This window comes from Perissodus microlepis, chromosome 15 (assembly GCF_051167445.1).
Source record: "Perissodus microlepis isolate ML-2025 ecotype Zambia chromosome 15, ASM5116744v1, whole genome shotgun sequence".
Taxonomy (NCBI): domain Eukaryota; kingdom Metazoa; phylum Chordata; class Actinopteri; order Cichliformes; family Cichlidae; genus Perissodus; species Perissodus microlepis.
This window is the reverse complement of record NC_140475.1, coordinates 9,851,940-9,871,122: the sequence shown is the minus strand read 5'-3', so window position 1 is coordinate 9,871,122 and position 19,183 is coordinate 9,851,940.

Here is a 19,183-nt window from a genome sequence, read left to right as displayed (position 1 = left end):
AGATAATACGTGCTGGAATTGTGGCAAGGAAGGGCATTTCGCCAGAGATTGCAGACATAAAACAGACAAACGGCAATATTCAAATGAATGACTAAATGAGAAAAAGCCAAATGAAAATGACAAAAATGACGCAGAAGTATTTAATGTCTATCAATTAGTGTCTGAAGTAAAAGGCAAACTTACGCTGACAGTATATGTTAATGGCAAACCAGTGCAGATGTTATGTGATACAGGAGTATGTAAAACCGTTTTGAACAGAAAACCACAGGAAGTACAATTCTCAGAAGATACTTTAATAGTAAAATCAGCATCAGGTCACACTACAGTGCAGTGACTGACAAAACCCTTATTAAGTGAAAACCAGAGATCAAAATAGTTTAAAGTAGTTTAAAAAGGTTGGAAACAGACCCCACCGAATAGATATAAATATAAGAAGTACAAAAATAAAATAAACAAAGACAAAATTACATTAGAACTTATTTTTAATGTATTGAAACTAATAATAGGAAGGATAACAACCTGTAAACTGATATTAACAATGAAACATAGTTGGCATGACGACCATGCCCAGAATGTATAAAATGAATAAAAGGAAATAATTCACACGAAAACCTTTTAAATAAAATAGAGAGATGCATAAGGTACATTAGGGCTGTGTCATTGTTCAGCCAAGGAAAGTGTGTGAAAAGGTAAATGTCTCCAGCTTGGGAAAGGGTGACACTGCAGATCACCCGAAGCCCTTGATGGATACAAAATAAAATATAAAATATATAATAATAAATTGCTTGGTTCGCCACGCAACAGAGAGAATGAATGTGACCGAAGGTTGGATCTGAGATGAGACAAACAGAAGACCAGTCTAAAAAGTAGGCACAAACCTGTTCAGGGAAAAAGCAAATTTGTACAGATTGGATGAATTCTAAATTATCTGTTTGCTGAGTAAGATGATCCTAACTATTAAATTGGCTCAGTAGTAGTATAATGGTATACACTAATAAAATATTGTAATATACTATTGTTATTATATAGAAAGAAAAAGATGATAATATTAATAATGACATAATATTAATAATAAGAAGCAACCTAGTCAGTTATGATGTGAGGTGGATGATTGTTATGAAGTAATCTGTATCAAGCTTAAGGTTTGCTCAAACTCAGTATAATGACATATGAGATGAAGAAAATAAAGAAACTATCTAAACTAATTAAGTGCATAGAGGCACCTGACCTGCTTGAAAATCTGTCATTTATCCTAGATAAAATATTACTGAGATATAGAGCACACCTATAATAACAACTAATAAGCCAAACCCTGTAGACAACAGCTAAACCTACAGGATTGAGAAGCTGAATTAAATATGTGGACACCGCTAAGTTGATGAGCATGTTACACATTTTCTTTTATTTTTATTTATTTGTTTTTAGAGCAGAGGCTGCATGCTATTAAAAGCCAACACATGCAGCTGTCTGTGAGCTCAGTTTTTCCCTCACACTTCTGCTCTGTTTCAGTAGCAGCATTTTTCTTTTTGTGTCCTGACTCATGTATGTTTTCTGTTTTGTTTGATTATTTTATTTTATTGATTTGGAAACAAATTTGTGACCATACTTGTGGATCACAGTGACACATAGTGATTAGGCATATGATTTACAAATGCCTAGTTTTAGAACTGTGAGCAATTCAAAGTTTAAAAATATATAAATATATATATATACAAAAAACCCTAACTTCAAAGTTTGAAATATGTAAGATGTGTGAGATGGGTGAATTCTTTGAAAAACTAGAAATTATCTAAAAATGCATTAAGTGAAAATGTAATGTTGCATCTATAGAGAAAGAAGAAACATTCAGTTATTTAAAAATAGGCATTACAGACAGATACAGTTTTAGCACTGCCTGACTATGATAAGCCTTTCTACTTAGGTGTAGATAGAGGAGCAGGTTATATGAAAGCTGTGATAACACAGGTATTTGAAGAAAAATAACGCCTGTTAACATTCCTGGTGAAACTTAGACTCGTGTAAATTAGACTCTGTTGCGTCAGGCCTGCCTGCATGTGCAAGCCTGTGCAGCCGCAGCAGAGGCAGTAAAAAAGTCAGCTGCACGTATGCAGTCATATGTGCATATGAATTGCACGCAGGCCAAAATATAAATATATACACTGACAGCCAGTTTGTTTTTTCAGCAGTGCACCACTTTGCAAAAATTTGGCATAACAGAGGTATGGTCACCTCTACGGATAACCCCGTGCAACACGGCAGCTTATTAAAAATTTTATTGGAAGTGATCAGCTTGCCAAAACAATTGGCACTTTGTAAATGTGCAGCACATCAAAAAGACAATTTTATTATCACAAAAGGAAATAATTTTGCAGATCAAGCAGCAAAACAGGCTGCACAACAATCGGCAGAGCTACTAGTATCCGACTACTGCCCACAAATACCACTTGACGTACTAAAAACCGAACAAAAAGCTGCAACAATCATTGAACAGAACAAGTGGCTGAAATGTGGAGCACAACTGAAAGATGACTTAATGGTCTGTGATGGAAAACCAATATTACCAGAGTCGTTACACAGGACAGCGGCTGTAGTGACACATGAAGTAACACATGTGTCAACAGGAGGGAAATATAGTATAGATAAACAATACACACTTTTACACTATAAATTTTGAAACTTCAGCGAAAAATTTGTAAGAACATGCCTATTCTGTCAAAAACACAACTCACAAGGAAACTTAAGACCTAAGAGAGGCCAGTTCTCCACACCATCCACATGGATTTTATTGAATTGAATGAATGTCAAGGATTAAAATATGCCTTAGTGTTCATAGATGTGTTTTCAAACTGACCAGAGATATATCCAGTAAAAAGCAGAGGCAATCTCCATTGCAAAATGTTTATGTAATCATTTTATTCCAACATATGGTATCCCTTCTCTGATAAGGTCAGACAATGGGACACATTTTCTCAATGATGTGATCAGTAAGGTCTCTGGAGCACTAGGATTCAGCATAAGAAATCACTGTGCTTATCATCTATGGAGTGCAGGGTTAGTAGAGAGAACTAACGGCACCATAAAACAGAGACTCAGAAAATGCTTGAAATAGATAAAAATGCAAAGAGTTTAGTTTATTTAAAAGGCAGTGTGTGTGAGAGGATTATGAAATTATTGTGTGAATGACGTTACATTTTAGATTAAAAGTTAGTAGAATTACAGAGGGTTTGTAGATTGTAAATACAAAATGAGTTTGATTAGCCTGTAGAAACACAAAAGAGAGTAACAGGAAGTGTGTGTGTGTGTGACAGGAACTTTGCATGCCCATGAAGGGAGTGAGCACCCAGAGAGAAAAACAGAAGAGACAGACTCTAGCCAGATGAAGCAAATGGAGGCTTTAAGAAAAGAAATGAAAATGATATTAATGGTATGGTTTAGTGTGTCAATATAGGTCACAAATAAATAAAGGTGGACTTTTCTCAACCTAGAATTTTGAGCATTGCAGCAAAACCATAGATTAACATAACTGGGAGAAAACAAGCCAAAGTTTGGCTTAAAATTTTACAGCTTGACCTCCCACTTGTCCCGATCCTGAGAAGAAGCTCAAAGGACAGTCAATCTCCTGATGAAGACCAACAGAACATCGTGGACTTGAAGAATTAACAGCAGGCTGGTAAGAACAGTGTGACATAACTGTTTAAAGGCACTGAATGTGATATTTTGCCTGGCTGGGACTTAATCTAAAAGGAAAATACTGAAAAGAAACAGAGAAGAAACAGATTGTGTTTGCTGGAGATTTAAGACAACAAAGGACACTTTGAGAAGGGTACAGGGGCCAGTGGGAAGGTGAAGCCCAGAGGAGTATAATTGGGTTGAAATTGAAGCCTGAACTCATGATGGTGTTTAGAGATGTCCACCAGATCACAACAAAGAGGTAAACAAAAATAGAAAACACACATATATAAATTGTTACATGTGAAATTATTTTTGGAAAGAATCAGAAGTAAGATAGTTTGAATCAGACCTCAGTGAAAAGATGCATGAATTGATGCAAGTGGACCAATAGATAAATCTGTTAGAAAGACAACTTTAGTAGAATGAATGGCAAAACTAGTAGAAAATAGGGATATTGTTTGAACTGCCGTGCGACGCTTCTCAAGTCTCTTGCAGATTAAAACCAGGTGATTGGGTCCTTATACAAGTACTCCTAACAACGCCAACAGCTTGCAAAATCGCTGAGAGGCCCTCTTGGATCCACCAGAGCCATTTCAAAAAGTGGAAGTGAGTGACAGCACAACCTAAAGACACCACCACCCCGACTCTTTGGTGATCTACAGGTGAAGGGAGGGCTGATTGGGTATATCCCGCCTTCTACTTCTCGCCTGTAGTCTACTCACCAGAGTAAATCGGTGTGTCTGGTCATCATGAAGATTATTCTGTTTACCACCTTGGCCCTGCTGCTTACAGCATGGACCCTGATGCACTTAAAGGATCAAGAAGCCAACTTGCATAGAAGGGCATGGACATATGACAACTCACACCGGGCTGAGGTGACACAGGACCACATCCATCCCTGGATGAACAACGCCTGGTACAGATACATATATAATCGCAAAGAAGGCAAAGATTGTTATATATGCTCACACATGCCTGCTACAACACAGCATGCTACATTATATGGCAGACCTATGAACATGACTCAAGTGACATGCGCAGCAAGCTTTGCCAGTCTAGGTTATCAATATTCAGGAATTGTCCTAAACCACAGCGACCCCCTGACTATTGGACTATAGTTTTGGGCTGTTTTTAAATGCATCGACCAGCATCAACAAAGAACAAAATCAGGAAATTGACGCCATAAGAATAACTGTTATGCAACACCGAGTTGCCCTGGACATGATCTTGGCAGAAAAGGGCGGACTGTGTGTTTTGTTTAATATAACTTCTTGTACATATATTCCAGACAATGTGCATTCTGATAATATGACAAATGCTCTACAATTACTTAGAAACGTTCAACAGGCACAGGTAACCGATTGGGCAAATTTACAAAGTAATTAGTGGGATTGGTTTATGAGCAGCTCATGGAGAACACTGATGTTTAAGGTTTTGATGTTTATTGGCCTAATACTTATCATGTTTTGTATCTTTACTACATGCATTATCCCCTGTGTAAGAGGAATGGTATCAAGAATGATATCCTAATCTCTTGTTGCATATGTCACTGTGCCAGACGAGGAAGAAGGAGAAGACGATGAGTATGAAACTAATGTAATGAATGATTATGTTTGAATGATACACATTTTATGACGACCAGACTGAAAGCACTCACAATGTAGGGTCTGTGTCTGAAACACATTGATGTATCTTTAAATGCAGCTACAAACAGGAGGGAATGTTGAGAGATTTTTTTAGTTTTGTGTTATGTTTAGTTGTAGCTTCATTTAAAGGAAGGAGAGCTTGTGAATTGGAACCACCACAGGAAAAGAGAGTGAAACCATATGTCCAGAAGAATGCGGTGACATACGATACTACCTCTTGTGTTAACAGACAAGTTAATGGTCTCTCTCTCTCTCTCTCCTTTTATGGACATGTTTTGAGATCTATACATACCAAGCTATCTCCTGTTTCAACAGACAAGCTAAAGGTCTCTCCTTTTAAGGAAATATTATCAGTTCCATACATGCCACTCCTACTGCTGTGGAAACTTGCTTGAAGTATAAATAAAGAATGTGCTAAGAGCCCTGGGCGGTTTTCCTCTGGGTCACATCTGTTCTGCACACGTTGGTGCAGAGCAGATCGGACCGTGACGGGGGATCGCCCATGTATATGTACATGTAAATAGATATCTGAGTCTGAGTTTCTTTGCCTTCTAACAATTTTCTCCTCACAGCGGCCAACGTAAAATCAATAAAACGCTGAATCAGATTTTATTGTTCTCCACAACATCCAGTCAACCCCACCTAAAAACAAAAATAAAACATAATCGAATTGGAGGTATGAGGTTTTCACATCATTTAATAATAACAGCTTCACTTACTGATGCTCTACAGTAAATCTGCACCCGATATCGGTTTCCTCATTGCATAGTAAAATGTGTTTGTCATGACATTTGTTGTTTGGGGATCCATTACTATTACTGTGATTTCATTATACAATATATTATATTACACAGAATTGTGTGTCTTGCTGACAGGCACAGGTAAAACGATAACAGAGACAATATCATTTCACAATATCACCACTTTATTACCCATTACCTCCGTGTCAAGTTTTATGCCTGACCCATATATATCTCTCCAAGAGTGGCTCTGCAGTGTCTACGCAATACAGTGACAACATTTATTTCTTTTGTTTTTACAAATCGCCTGGCTCTATGGATATAGATGTGCATAGAGACAAGTTTGACTAGAATATGCCACTATTTTTGGACAGGTAGTTGTTGGAAGAAGTGTATTAAAAGATCAGAAATGTCCTTGAACATTTTTGTGGCTACATAAACAGGATTTTGTCCAGTAGTTGAAGGTGAAAAGCTGGTTGAGTTTGGTTGTGGATGAAACAAATGTAGTTAAGTTGTGTAATACAAAGCTGTCAGGACCTGATATGTGTATGCTGCTAATAACAAACAACAGATACATGTATCTGGCTCATTGTTTATTCATTATTGTTCCAAGGAAAAGAAAAAGAAAAGGATCTAATCAAAACACTGCAACACAATAGTTCATGGAGAAAGGAGGTCTGCTGCTCTGGATTTTATTCATGAGGCACGCTGGAACCTGTGTGTGTCTGATGCTGCAGATTACCCTCTGACAGGTCTGCAGCCCTGGGAACAGAACAACAACAGGGACTGCACGATATCAACAAAACATGCTTCCAACGAACTGTTACCTACTTACACGGCAATGTCCTGATAGAAGGAAAACTATTACATATCTGTTATTTTACATTCTAATATATCGTTTAAAAACAGTGTTTCAGAAGCCTCTTTTTATTTGTTTCCTGCTAATGATAATACTCTGCGGAAATTCTTAAGAAGTGGTTGTCTCCCAAATGTCATTATTCTGAAAAAATCATTTATCCGCCTGCCGTATCTTCTCTGCTTTTGTTTATCCCCCTTATGTCTTTACAAAAACCGAATAATGAAATGAATTTCTGCAACAGGGAGGTGCAGTGTCGTGTTTTAAGTTGTTTCTCATATTTTCAGTTGTTACATTTTTACAACAGTCATTTGCTAAGTGACTCCACCAGCTAATAACCTACAATAATTACTTGAAGTGCCAATAAAGCCAAGGGAGCATCCAACTGGTAGAACTTCAGTATTCAGTTGTGTAAACAAGCCCCTGAAGAAGCCCACCTCACCCCACCCCGTTAGAGTGAATGAGCTGGAGTATGGACAGGTGTTCCCCATAATGCTCATGTGCCACCATAACAGCCTTTCCCATACAGTGCAGCAAATGTTGGCATGACAGAGTTGCAAATAATGCAGACCTACAGTACAGTGCTTGGTAATATTTGGTATGACCACATTTATTCTTCAACACAGTTTGAGCTCTCTCATGCAAGCTTTCTTGTCATTTCTTGGAGTAAAAGAGTCTCTAGGCTTCTTGAAGTACATTCAAAGCTCTTCTTTGGATGTTGGCTGCCTTTTGAATTGAATTGAATTGATATAACTTTATTAGTCCCACAAGGGGAAATTTCATAAGGCTGCCGACCTATTGCACGCAATGGCGGCGCCATCTTACCCTCCGACCATATATACATTACACAAAACATCACATGGGGAAGACAGGTCAGAGAGGTATAACAATGGAAAATGCACCACATGAGGAAAGATAAGGAGAAAAAAATAACTCCCCCCAGACTGAGCTCCAACAGGGAGATCAGTTTGAGAACAGAAAAAAACACCTTTGCACATAGCACATGAAAAAACTCTTAATACACCAAAGAAACACATGACAAGCAACAGGGGTGGGTAAAGGGTGAGAGACAGCCGAATTAGACAGTACATCCGAGCCTGCGTGCGCTGGTCTCCTTGATCCACCGTCAGCATCGGAAGGGAATAAGCGTCGAAGGCGTTTGGAAAGGCAGGGGGGATGAGTGTGTGCATATCAGTGTATATGTATGTATGTGCGTGTCCAGAGTTCAGCTGAGACAGTGTCCTTCGCCCTGCTAGGCTAAGTAAACAGTCTTCCAGCCAACCCAGGTGGCCTTGCATGGAATGGGAAGGAACAGACTAAACACAGTCGTTATCAGGGTGTTGTTGTTCAGCTCCAGCCTTGAGACCGCAGCTGGCGCCAAAGGGGTATCCGCATAAGTGATGGTGGTTTTTACTTTAGTGCGAACAGCTCATATGAATTTCAAAGCAGTTCTGCAGTCCAACACTGGTCTCTCAATCTCCCGTTGGAGAGCCGCGAGCTTCGCCATACTTGCGTTCTGTGATGTTGTCATTTCTTGTGCTGAAGGAGCCGATTTCTGAGAACTCACGGCAGTGTGCCTCCCCGAGATGTCATCCAATTTGCGCCCAGAGATGTTATTCCGAGCGAGCCCTTCCGAGATGTATCCAGTCTGCAGTCAGAGATCTTATTCTGAGTATTCACAGCAGCCGTAGCCTCTCCAAGATCTTATCCGTGCTGCACTCAATGAGCCCATTTTGAGAAACTCACGCCTCTCCCATCGTTCCAATCCCAGCGGGCAGCCTTGTGGGGGTTTGAACAGCCGGTTCCGCTTTCTTAATTCTTCGATAAGTCAGGGCCAAGCCAGCTCCGATCAGCCAGAACCCTGTTACCATGGTTCCGAATAGGTAGATATCTTCAGCACTCAGGCTCACCCAAGCCCAAACTTCTTGTTGAGAAAGGGGTGTCAATTGCATTTAGGGACCAGTTGATCCAATCCATAATTCCTCTTTTAGGTTTTAGAGAACAGACTGTGAGAGAATGTTCCAGGGAAAAGTAATACAAAAAACACGAGACTAGACAAGGACATAAGAGGCTAAGCAGGGAAGCTAAGGGAGAGGAGGAGGAGGAGAGGAGAAAAGTGCGACCGCCTTCGTCTAGCTCTCTGTTAAAATGATCCCACACTGCTTCAATAATGTTGAGTTCCAGGCTCTGGGGAGGCCAATCCCCAATAACTGATAATCATCTGTTGAGTTTTTTCTATCCAGGTATGCCTTTGCTGTATTGCCAATGTGTTTGGGATCATTGTAATGCTAAATAATGAAGCCATTGCCAATGTCCACATGGCATTGCATGGTGGATCAATATCTGACGGCGCTTTCCCTTTCTGTGCTTTGAAAGATCCCCAACACTACTGTCTGAAATCCAGCCCCAAACCATTAGAAGTGATGGATCAAAAATATTTTTTCATGTCTGTCAAACTGTTTTATGTTTGGCATTTTTCACACATTCAGCCAAAGAAATGGGAATGCGTAATATGCCTTTGTAACAGGCTTCTAATAACGTGCCTATATATACAATTGCTGATTTTTTTTTTTTGCTAAATTGACGTTATGTGTAGATATATCACTTTATTCTTGAATGATTCATAGGTCAGAGTTAAGTGGTTCATCAAGTAAACAAATATAAATTAATAAAATTCCTCTAAAAACAAGCAGAGTCAAGACTCGTGCTTTGCATACACCCCCCCCCCCCCCCCCCCCACACACACACACACACACAAAAATCTCAAACTTTAGCTCCACAACTAAGTAGAAAATATGTGAAAGGCATAGTGAGACACAAACATAAGCAATATTGCTCAACTACCTTGTATTCATTGCACCATTTTGAGAAGTCTGCCACTCAAACGAGAAATTCTGAACTTATAGAGCTGCACATACTTTTTTTTTCTCTTGCACCCTGTAATTTCAAAGTCTCCAAAGGCAACATGACAGGCCACTCATTCACACTGGTTCTGTTCGGTCTTTCGAATTTTTAATCTAACATGAGGAAATTGATTTGCTATGAATAAGGAGCCAACAATGGCAAACAGCTAAGTAAATACACGCCAGGCAAACCTGATCAAGTCAGAGGCTGCCAAACATTACACCGAAGAACATGTGCCATGTGTTCATGAATGCAGCATGCAGCCACAGATTACATTTTGCCCTCTGTGACCTGGTAACCATGGCAACAACACATGCATGGTCATCCGTAGCAAAGTAAAAGTCACCCTCCTGCTCAGATGAAGGGAACAAGAAAAGTAGATGGATGAAATACAGTGAGAGGCCAATAATGGATGCGTGCATCAAACTACAGATGCATAAAAACAAGGTTCTGCTGCTGCTGTGCTCTGCTCTTGTGACTGACAGTGTGTAATGAATTGCCATAATCCCTCAGACTGCATGTCACTACATAACTCTATCCTCCCACTCTGGGTTTTTAACTTATAGCTCACTCAGCCTACTTTGTGTGCTAATCGCACTGCCATGCTTTCTTTCACATTAGCATTTGCATAATGACAATGACAGGAGGAATGTGTGCTTGTGTGTGTGAATGTGTTTGGGTAATCTAAAGTGTCCCTCTGCTGCCTCTGTTAGGACTGTTATACAGTTTTTCTTGGGTATTCTCATTCAGCGTCATGAGACTAATTCTGCCATTAAGCTGGAGATCCTACAAATGACTCGCTATTCATTAGAGCATCATCTACTAATTTAAAATGCAATATTTAATAGTCATACACCAAAAACAATGAGATCATCCAGGCACTCAACTACAGGAGCCCTGTGCTCACATTAAAGTGATAAGATCCATCTGCCAGACAATATATCAGAACAAGATTTAAATTAAATAACCAAAAAGGTGTCATGGTCCTGGCAAGCCCCACTCTTCTTTCTCTTTCACTCTTCCTCTAGATTCCCCTTTTCTCTCATTTAGTGTTCGGAGCAGGTTTTCTGGTTCTCAGCTCCATCTCTGGGCAGGGCGGTGCCGGCCCCTCTGACCCAGCTGGCACACAAATCCTTACTTAACTCTTCTCATTACTCTTTAGTTCAATGGATTTAAGGCCATGCTTATTGTTGCCAGATTATTGTTGCCTCTATGGTGGTAAATTGGCCTCACAAGGTGTATGCCTGTTTCTGAAATCTTACCTGTTCCTGAGAAAACTGTCTTGGGCCTCTCCTAGTTTATGTCCCTGCTTGTGCTTAGATGGATCCCTCAGAGGAATCTATTTACTTTCAGCTAAATCGCCTGTGATCTTCTCAAGCTGGTCTCAGTAAGCCATTCATCATTTTTACCTGTAGTTACCTGCCTACCCACTTCCCACCTTTTCGTCCTCTGAATTTATCCTGGCAGTTCTCCTCCACCTTCAGCCTAAGGAAAAGATTTAAGTGGCCTCCCTGGAGAATACCAGCCCAGTCCCAGAAAAAGCCTTGCCTGACTTCAATCTGTCAGCCTCTGAGTCCAGATTCCTGAGGTCCTTTCAAATGAAGTCTTTTTAAACTAGTCACTGGTCTCTTGGGTCGTGCTTTAGAGTCCTTCTGTTTTATATATTATATTATATTATATATTAGATATATTATTTTAGATATTAGACAAACGGGTAAAAAGAAAGACATTTCCACCTGTTCAGTGTCTTCTTTTAAACCCTCTATTTTTATAGCTATAGACTTTACCTGATCTCACACAATCTGCTGACTGCTAGTACTTTAATGAAAACAATGACTTGCTTTACTGAAATACTTGAAGAAGCTATTAGAAATACAGAAAAAAGCATTGGTTAAAGCAATGTAAAAAGTGCTTATTAAAAAGGTATGCCGTTTGGTTCAGATCCACTTTCATAAAGTCATTAGATAAAGTCAGTACAAAGTTATTAGTATAGCTGTTTTCAAAATGGACATGATTTGTTATTTCCACATTTTCCCCATTTAAAAGCAGCCCTTCAAAAAATGTTAGTAGCACCACTTTGTGTTTTAAAAGATTCTATTTTTTTAAACATGAAACTACTTTACTCTTTCACACATGGGCAAACACACACAATGCTGCCAGCTTGGGCATTTCAGCAGGGAAGTGCACAATATACAATAAAAAGTGTATTTGCTCTTGTCTTCAAAGATGGAAACTGTCAATCACTGATCATGACACCATATATAGTGGCATGTGCATTAAGCATCAAACATGAGGAAGCTGTCAAGGTTTAACTGTGTGGGAGGCAGAGTAGGGCCAAATTGCAAGACTTAGAGACAAGGGATTACCTAAAAGAGGCAGTTTTATTGTTGTTACTACTCAATTTTACACAAATTCAGTCAAAGAAGGTGCAAAGAACAAAGGAACAAATAACTAGGAAGAAACTAGGAGGAACTAGGAGATGAGGAGATTGGAGACATCTGGTGAACACAGGTGAACAGAATCTAACTAACGAGACAGGGGAAACCAAAACAAAGGACAAGAGGCTATCATAATAATGAGGAAACAGTGAAACCAGGACTATCTGGAGCCTATCAGAGCTGTGGACAAATTGTTAGTCTATCACAAAGCAAACACGGAGAGCTAAACAACCAATCACGCTCACATTCACACACATGCAAAATATAGTTTCACAAAACTGACCTAACTGTGAGAGGAAGCCAGAGTACCTGGAGAAAACCTCCACAGGAACATGCAAACTCCTTGCCTGTGTGGAAGCACCTGCATTCACTGTGTTTCTCCACTTATTCTGCATTCTTCTTATTTGTAAGTACAGCAGATCAAGGGTCACAAAGAGGACAGCAGGGATTCACATAATTCTTGCTTTTAGTGAGTTAAGTTCATGCTCATTTTCCATTTTCAGAATTTTATGAGATGTCGTCCTCCTTCCTTTCTGAAAGCCTCAAACCTGCACCACTGCTTACAGGCTTGAGACAGTGATAAAGAAAATTGTATTCTTGAATTAAATCAAGGATTATATTCCATCCAGACAAGACGGATAATTAAATTTCTCCAAATTCAACGGTCATTCGTGGTAACAAAGAAAAAAATCTTCTCAGGTTGAGTCGCCGTTCCCATGCATTTTATGTGTTTTGGTTTTGATAGATCCAAATAAAATATTGATGTGTGTTTACAGACATTTCTTAATATCACAGTTTTGTTCTTTTTTTAAAATTTTCTGCTAGTGCCAAAGGGTTTCTTTCACACTGCAGAGGCGGTTGTGAGAACAGGGCATGCATGGTGAGAGGTTATGTAACAAAGAAAGCAAAGTGCTGCATGTTTTAGTGCTGCCTCAGCATTTTGTTTTTAAGATGTTTTTGCCCAGTATGTGTTGCAGTCCCAGACAGTGACAGCCCTGAGTGATATAATCCAAAATATAAACATTTAATTTTCTCTTAAAAATCCACTTTTTCCATTAGGGTGCTGTAAAACTGTTTCTTATCTCATCTGTTTCACACAGTGTAGGTAATTACAGGCTGCTGCATGCCACCAAATTACCCAAATCACGTCTCTTCTTAGCGCCTGACAAATTGCAGCATTGAGAAAGGTAGGAGGTTCTCCTTCCTCTGCCTTAATTTGGGGTATTTTTGTGGCACACAGATATTTGTGAGGTGAATGTTCAATACATGGCTGAATTATTGATAAATTTGATGAATTTTACAGTGGAAAGTTCAGAGTATTCCAGGTCAAAAAATTCAAAATGCATGCCCATCATAGGAGAATATATGATGTCCAGCACCTAGATTATGAAATCACATGTATTATTGGAATGGAGTCTGAACTCTACATGAGATGAGTTGTGCGGAGTTGAGGAAAATCTTGAATGTAATTTAAAAAAACCTACCTAATTTTAACAGCATAATATCCTATCTTATTGCATATCCAATACAGCATTAATGAGATATTATGCACAAAAATATTGCAAACGATTGCCATTTAAGTGGCTTTTATGATCAATTTTGCTGTCGCCTATTGCGGCCTCTGGATAGGAAGTGAATGAAAATTAAAATAATAACCTAATAAACCAGAAAGCCAGGACCCTTGTTGCTCCTTTGCAGTATTGCACTTCATTGTTGTTCAGCCTCAACATTGTGCCCTGGTTCAACTAATGCAACTTGTGAAGTGCTTGAAATTATAGTTCAAACCTCTTCACTGGAAAATATCTTCTTGGCAACTGGAGAGCCGGCGTCATTAGTTCCAGCATTCGGGTCTCACAGGTGGAAAAGTTCTTCTCCAACACCTCAGCAAACGGCATTTGAGGTACCAGGTTCATCTGGCTGTGAAAAACCTGCTGCTGGATCTGGTTAGCGGCTCCTTGACAGCTCCATGCACACTTGAAAAGAATGAATAGCCCTCAATAGCGTGAAGGGATTGTGTAAGCAAGCTGTCTACTGTGGCAAACGGTGCTTGTGCAGTTATTTTTATATTGTTCTCTGAACTACAGAAGTTAGAGAAAGTTGCTGGAATAGGAAGATACTTTAGTACAAACATGAAAGACATATTATTTCTGGAGCACGTTGATGCTCTGAACAGATGGTTATTACTAACAAGTTAATTCATTTCCATTTACTGAATAAAAATGTTGCCCTTCCTAAGCAACCTTTTCAATATGAAACCTTTTGTGTTACGGCAGTTCAACTGAAAGCTTGATTTTTTTTAAAAAAACATCAGCGCCATGCCATTCTTCTTCGACTTCCATGTGTCAAAGTGAGGAAATACCTTCTGAAAAGTGTACAACAGATGCTTTGTGGAGAGTTCTTCCACCACAATTTGCTATTCCTGGTTTGTATGTCTGCAATTTGGACGACGGTTAGTTGCCCAGCAACACAAGCTGCAGTTATTGTGATCCTTTTAACGTGATGCTGGCACACAGGCACTGAAGATGCAAATACAGGTCAGTGAGTCAAGGTCCCCTTCCCGTCTCCTCTAAATTGGAAAGCATATGAGGGAATCATATACTAGAAGTCAAGCATGTTCTCTGTTCACTGTTACATAACTTAAAACGAGGGAGAAAGAACATGTTGTAAAACTTCAGCATCACTTTTTAAAGCAAGAGTTCAGATTTCTTGCCAAATTCAGAATCATAGTTTGTTTGTCTTTTTTTAACAGTTTTGCTGCCAAAGCAGAGCCTCATATATGCACAATATTTTACACCAAACATGCCCACAGGACTAAATGGGTGAAAAGCTGAATTATTTATGAAGGTTTAGCAGCAGATTTATTTTTTGATTGATCATTTTTACTGTAGAAGTCAACAGACTCTCTGCACTATACCATCTGGCATTCAGTGACACAAGAAAAATTAATGTGAGATGATGTGTGCAGGGAGCCCCACAGGACCCACAGGAGAAGAACGGACTGCATTTGATTTCAAGAACATAAAAGAACAATAAGCTTTGTGGAGAAAAACACAGACAGGGATATTTCTGTGTCAACATCAGCATTTGTCTTGAAAGGCTTTGGCCTTTAGCATCTTGCCTCATTATTTCAGTGATGTTTAAGTAAATGTGGGAGCTAGAAACAGAAAATATTGCAAGCAATACTTTAAAACATCAACCTGCTAATAACTGTCTATTTGTGAACTGTTTTTGGGCGGCGTTCATGTCAATAACATGGTTTCCACTTTGCTTTCATAGCAAGCTGTCATGGAAAAATACATCTAATTTCCTGAAACTGCTGCTGCTGATCATCTTTTCATCAGGCGAAAAATAATAAAGAAAAAAAAAGTATGCATCAGACTTTATTTCTATTATGAGCAGCAAGCTGATGTAATTTGGCAAGATAGGAGGTGCCTCTGTGGCAAAGGCAGACAAGTTAATTCTTGATTAGAGTCACATACAGAGTGTTGCAGGTAAACAGGACACCTTGTATTAACATCTAGCTGGCCGATATCTATTTTCTGACAGTTTCATTTCCACACAGGTGGCCCCTGCTTTCTGGCAAGCATGACAAGATAGCAGAAGCATCTGGACGCGAACTACAAATATATCAGAGTCATTTCCCCTTTTTAGAATTTTCCGTGTGTGCGTGCGTGAGTGACAAAGTAAGCAATATCTGTGTTGTCCTACATGGCAGGGAGCATGTGATCTAACACCCCCACTACTCATCGGCTGGCGTGCAGCGCAGCGAGTGTTTGAAGAGAGCAGCAATAAAAATGTCTTTGCAGCAGCACAAGTTGAGAATGTAAAGCACGTTTTTAAACGAGAGGCGCTGAAAGCACCAGATAAAAAGCCAAAGTGAATATTTCAGCATAAAGGTTTATCTTTTTTCTCTCTCACAAAAACCGTTAAGAATAAAGGCCTAATCGCAGGTTCGAAAGGCTTCAGATGGCGCAAATGAATTCACATGCACACAAAAAGCTGCCTTCCAAGTATAGTATGTGCCACTGAGATGAATGTTATCCAACTGATAATGAGCTGTTGGGCTGCAGCGAGTTGAAGTCTCCAAAAGGGAAAATGGGTAACCACAAAGTCAATGTGATAGGAAGCGAGGGAGGACTCCTGTGGGGTTTTTTTTTTTTTCTTATCAAAGCAACGCCACATAATCATATCCTTGGGCAACAGCTTATTATACAAGGTGCAAACCCCAGTGCTTCAGCAGACGCACACACTCACACACATTCAAACATAACCGTGAAGAGCTTTTTGTTTTCAGCTGAATTTCTGTATTAGTATCTACAAAAGCATCCCGTTTGTTAGAAGTAGGAATCGGGATCTTTTGTGGTTTGGTGATGTTGTTGCTCAGTAGTCGTGTTTGCAGGGAAGGACACAGTGGGAGTTAAATGCGAGAGCTCAGTTCACTTGTATGGATTACCTTCTTCAGCTCTCAGACGTTTATTGATCGGTCCATCTTTGTCTGACTGCTGCGTGTCACTCCCCTGTGAAGAGAGAGGGAAGTGCACAAGGAACAAGGAAGGGGCAGATTCCCCCATGCGCACACGTGTTTGTGCACATGTATTTAACCACATATAGATACAGAAAGAAAGTGGGCACAGAGGGGGAGGGGGAGCAATAGAATCTAGAGACAATTATTAAAACCGTCACTTCTCCAAAGACACCCGCTTAATTAATGAATCAATCAAATGCCAACAGTAAAATCCAAAGCAACAGAGAAAGATATCAGATATCTCACACACACACACACACACACACACACACACACACACACATATATATATGTATATATTTATTTATTTTTTAAAATTTATTTATATATATATGTCAGATTTGTAATAGAGCTCCTAATTTCACCACACAGATTGTTATCTAAAAAGCTCTTCACCCCTGTGTTATTTGTCCTGCTGCTGCTGCATGTGTGAGACACAGGTATTACTCAATGTTGTGGGGACCTAAAGTTTTATTGAGACTAAAAGGTAGCACCACAATGTGAGTCATTACATTGTAAAGCGAACGAATGTTTTAATATTTTGGGTAAGGGTTAGCATTGGGCGAGTAGTGGATCTGATAAAGGTTAGAATACACCTTAGAAAACAAACATAGGAAGATGTAATAGAGACTAAAGTCATGCATCTAAGTGCTTGAAAACCTCCCCGCCAAATAGGTCTTCTCTCCCCGAGGAGAAGTTCCCCTTTTTTCGTGACAGGATGCTCCACCAATCCCATAATAATCTCGGATCCTGCAGAAGGAAGAAAAGGCTGACAAGAGAGTCACAGTTAAGTCGAGGACACACCTACGCGGTCTATTATCTATGAGTAATATTGTGAAGGTACCCTTTGTGATATTTCTCTGGAAAAAAGAACATCTAATTCTGCCATGTGCAGTTGTTATGTATGTTTGGCACATCCCATTCTGAACAAGCAGCGTTCAATAGCTTACGCAACTTCAGCCCCACCACCTGCAGCTCCCTGTGAGCACCTGTCATTGTCCTCGTTGGTTTTCTTGTGCTCCTTTGTGTTTCTCGTTTGTTTCAATCATTTATTTATGAGTTATTTATGATATTTATGAGTTTATTTTTGTTTTTTTCCCATTTTTCAATGGATGTTGGCGTCCCTGTGTATCTAATTGTGGTTTTCACTTCCTGCCTTTGCCCCCCAACATCACCAATGCTTCATTTTCTTTCATTTGCATATCTCGCCTCTCTGTCTTTGTTGTATTATATATGCATTTTCCCAGTGTTCTTTGTAGCCCTTTCGTTTTTTTGTATCAGTGCTTCTTGATCCTATCCTGACAGTTTCACATGGGATTTCTGTTACCAGTAACTTCATTTAAATATCTGTTGTGTTAGTGTACCCAGCCTGACGCCAGTGTCTGCGACTAGGTCCACTTTTTGTCCAAAAAGGAGAAGCAGCTGACAGAGATACAGCCTAATAACTGCCATCTGCATCTCATTAAATATACTATGGCTTTTCCAGCTTTTTATTATTATTACACACCATCTCAGTAAAGACACCAAACAGAGCATCAGAATGGAGAAGAACAGGGATTTAAGTGACTTTGAACATGACATGGTCGTTGCATGACAGGCTGATTTGAGTATTTCAGTAACTGCTGATCTACTGGGATTTTCCCCACACTTTCATCTACAGAGAATGGGCCAAAAAAGATAAAATCTCCAGTGAGGGTAGTTCTCTGAGTGAAAGTGCCTTGTTGGTGCCAGAGGTTGGGGGAGAATGGCAAGATTGCTTCAAGCTGATGTGAGGGTAACTGTAACTTGATGGGACAATGGGACAAGCTTGGGGTGATGACTCAATTTCTGAAATATCTGCTATAATGGTAGGGTCAGAATTTGGTGCAAATAACATGAAAACATACATTCTATCCTTCCTTGTATCACCGGTTCAGACTGGTGGTGGTGTAATGGTGTGGATAATATTTTCTTGGCACACTTCAGTTCCCTTTGTCCCACCTGAGCATTGTTTAAACACCACAGACTACCTGAATATTGTTGCTGACCACAGTGTACCCATCTTCTGATGGCTGATTTTAGCAGGATAACTAAGTAGAACTAAGCTAAGCAAAGTCTCAATTTATTATGAACAATTTTCATATTTACTGAGTTTTATTAAATAGAGTTATTGCAGGTTGGGGCATAAATGCGTTCAAGACTGTAGTAAATTAATCATGCCCTGTGTGAATAATGTGATGGGCATTAGAAGGCATGATGAATAAAGTGTCAAATCCAAGATTTTCAGAGTTGGCTTTGTATATGGAAGAAGATGTAACAAGGCAGGTATTGTCACACCTGCTGATTTTATATGCAGCGTTCATGATCACAGATGCAAGCTTAGTCAGCAATGCCCTTGTCTGCCACCACATTAATCTGAATTA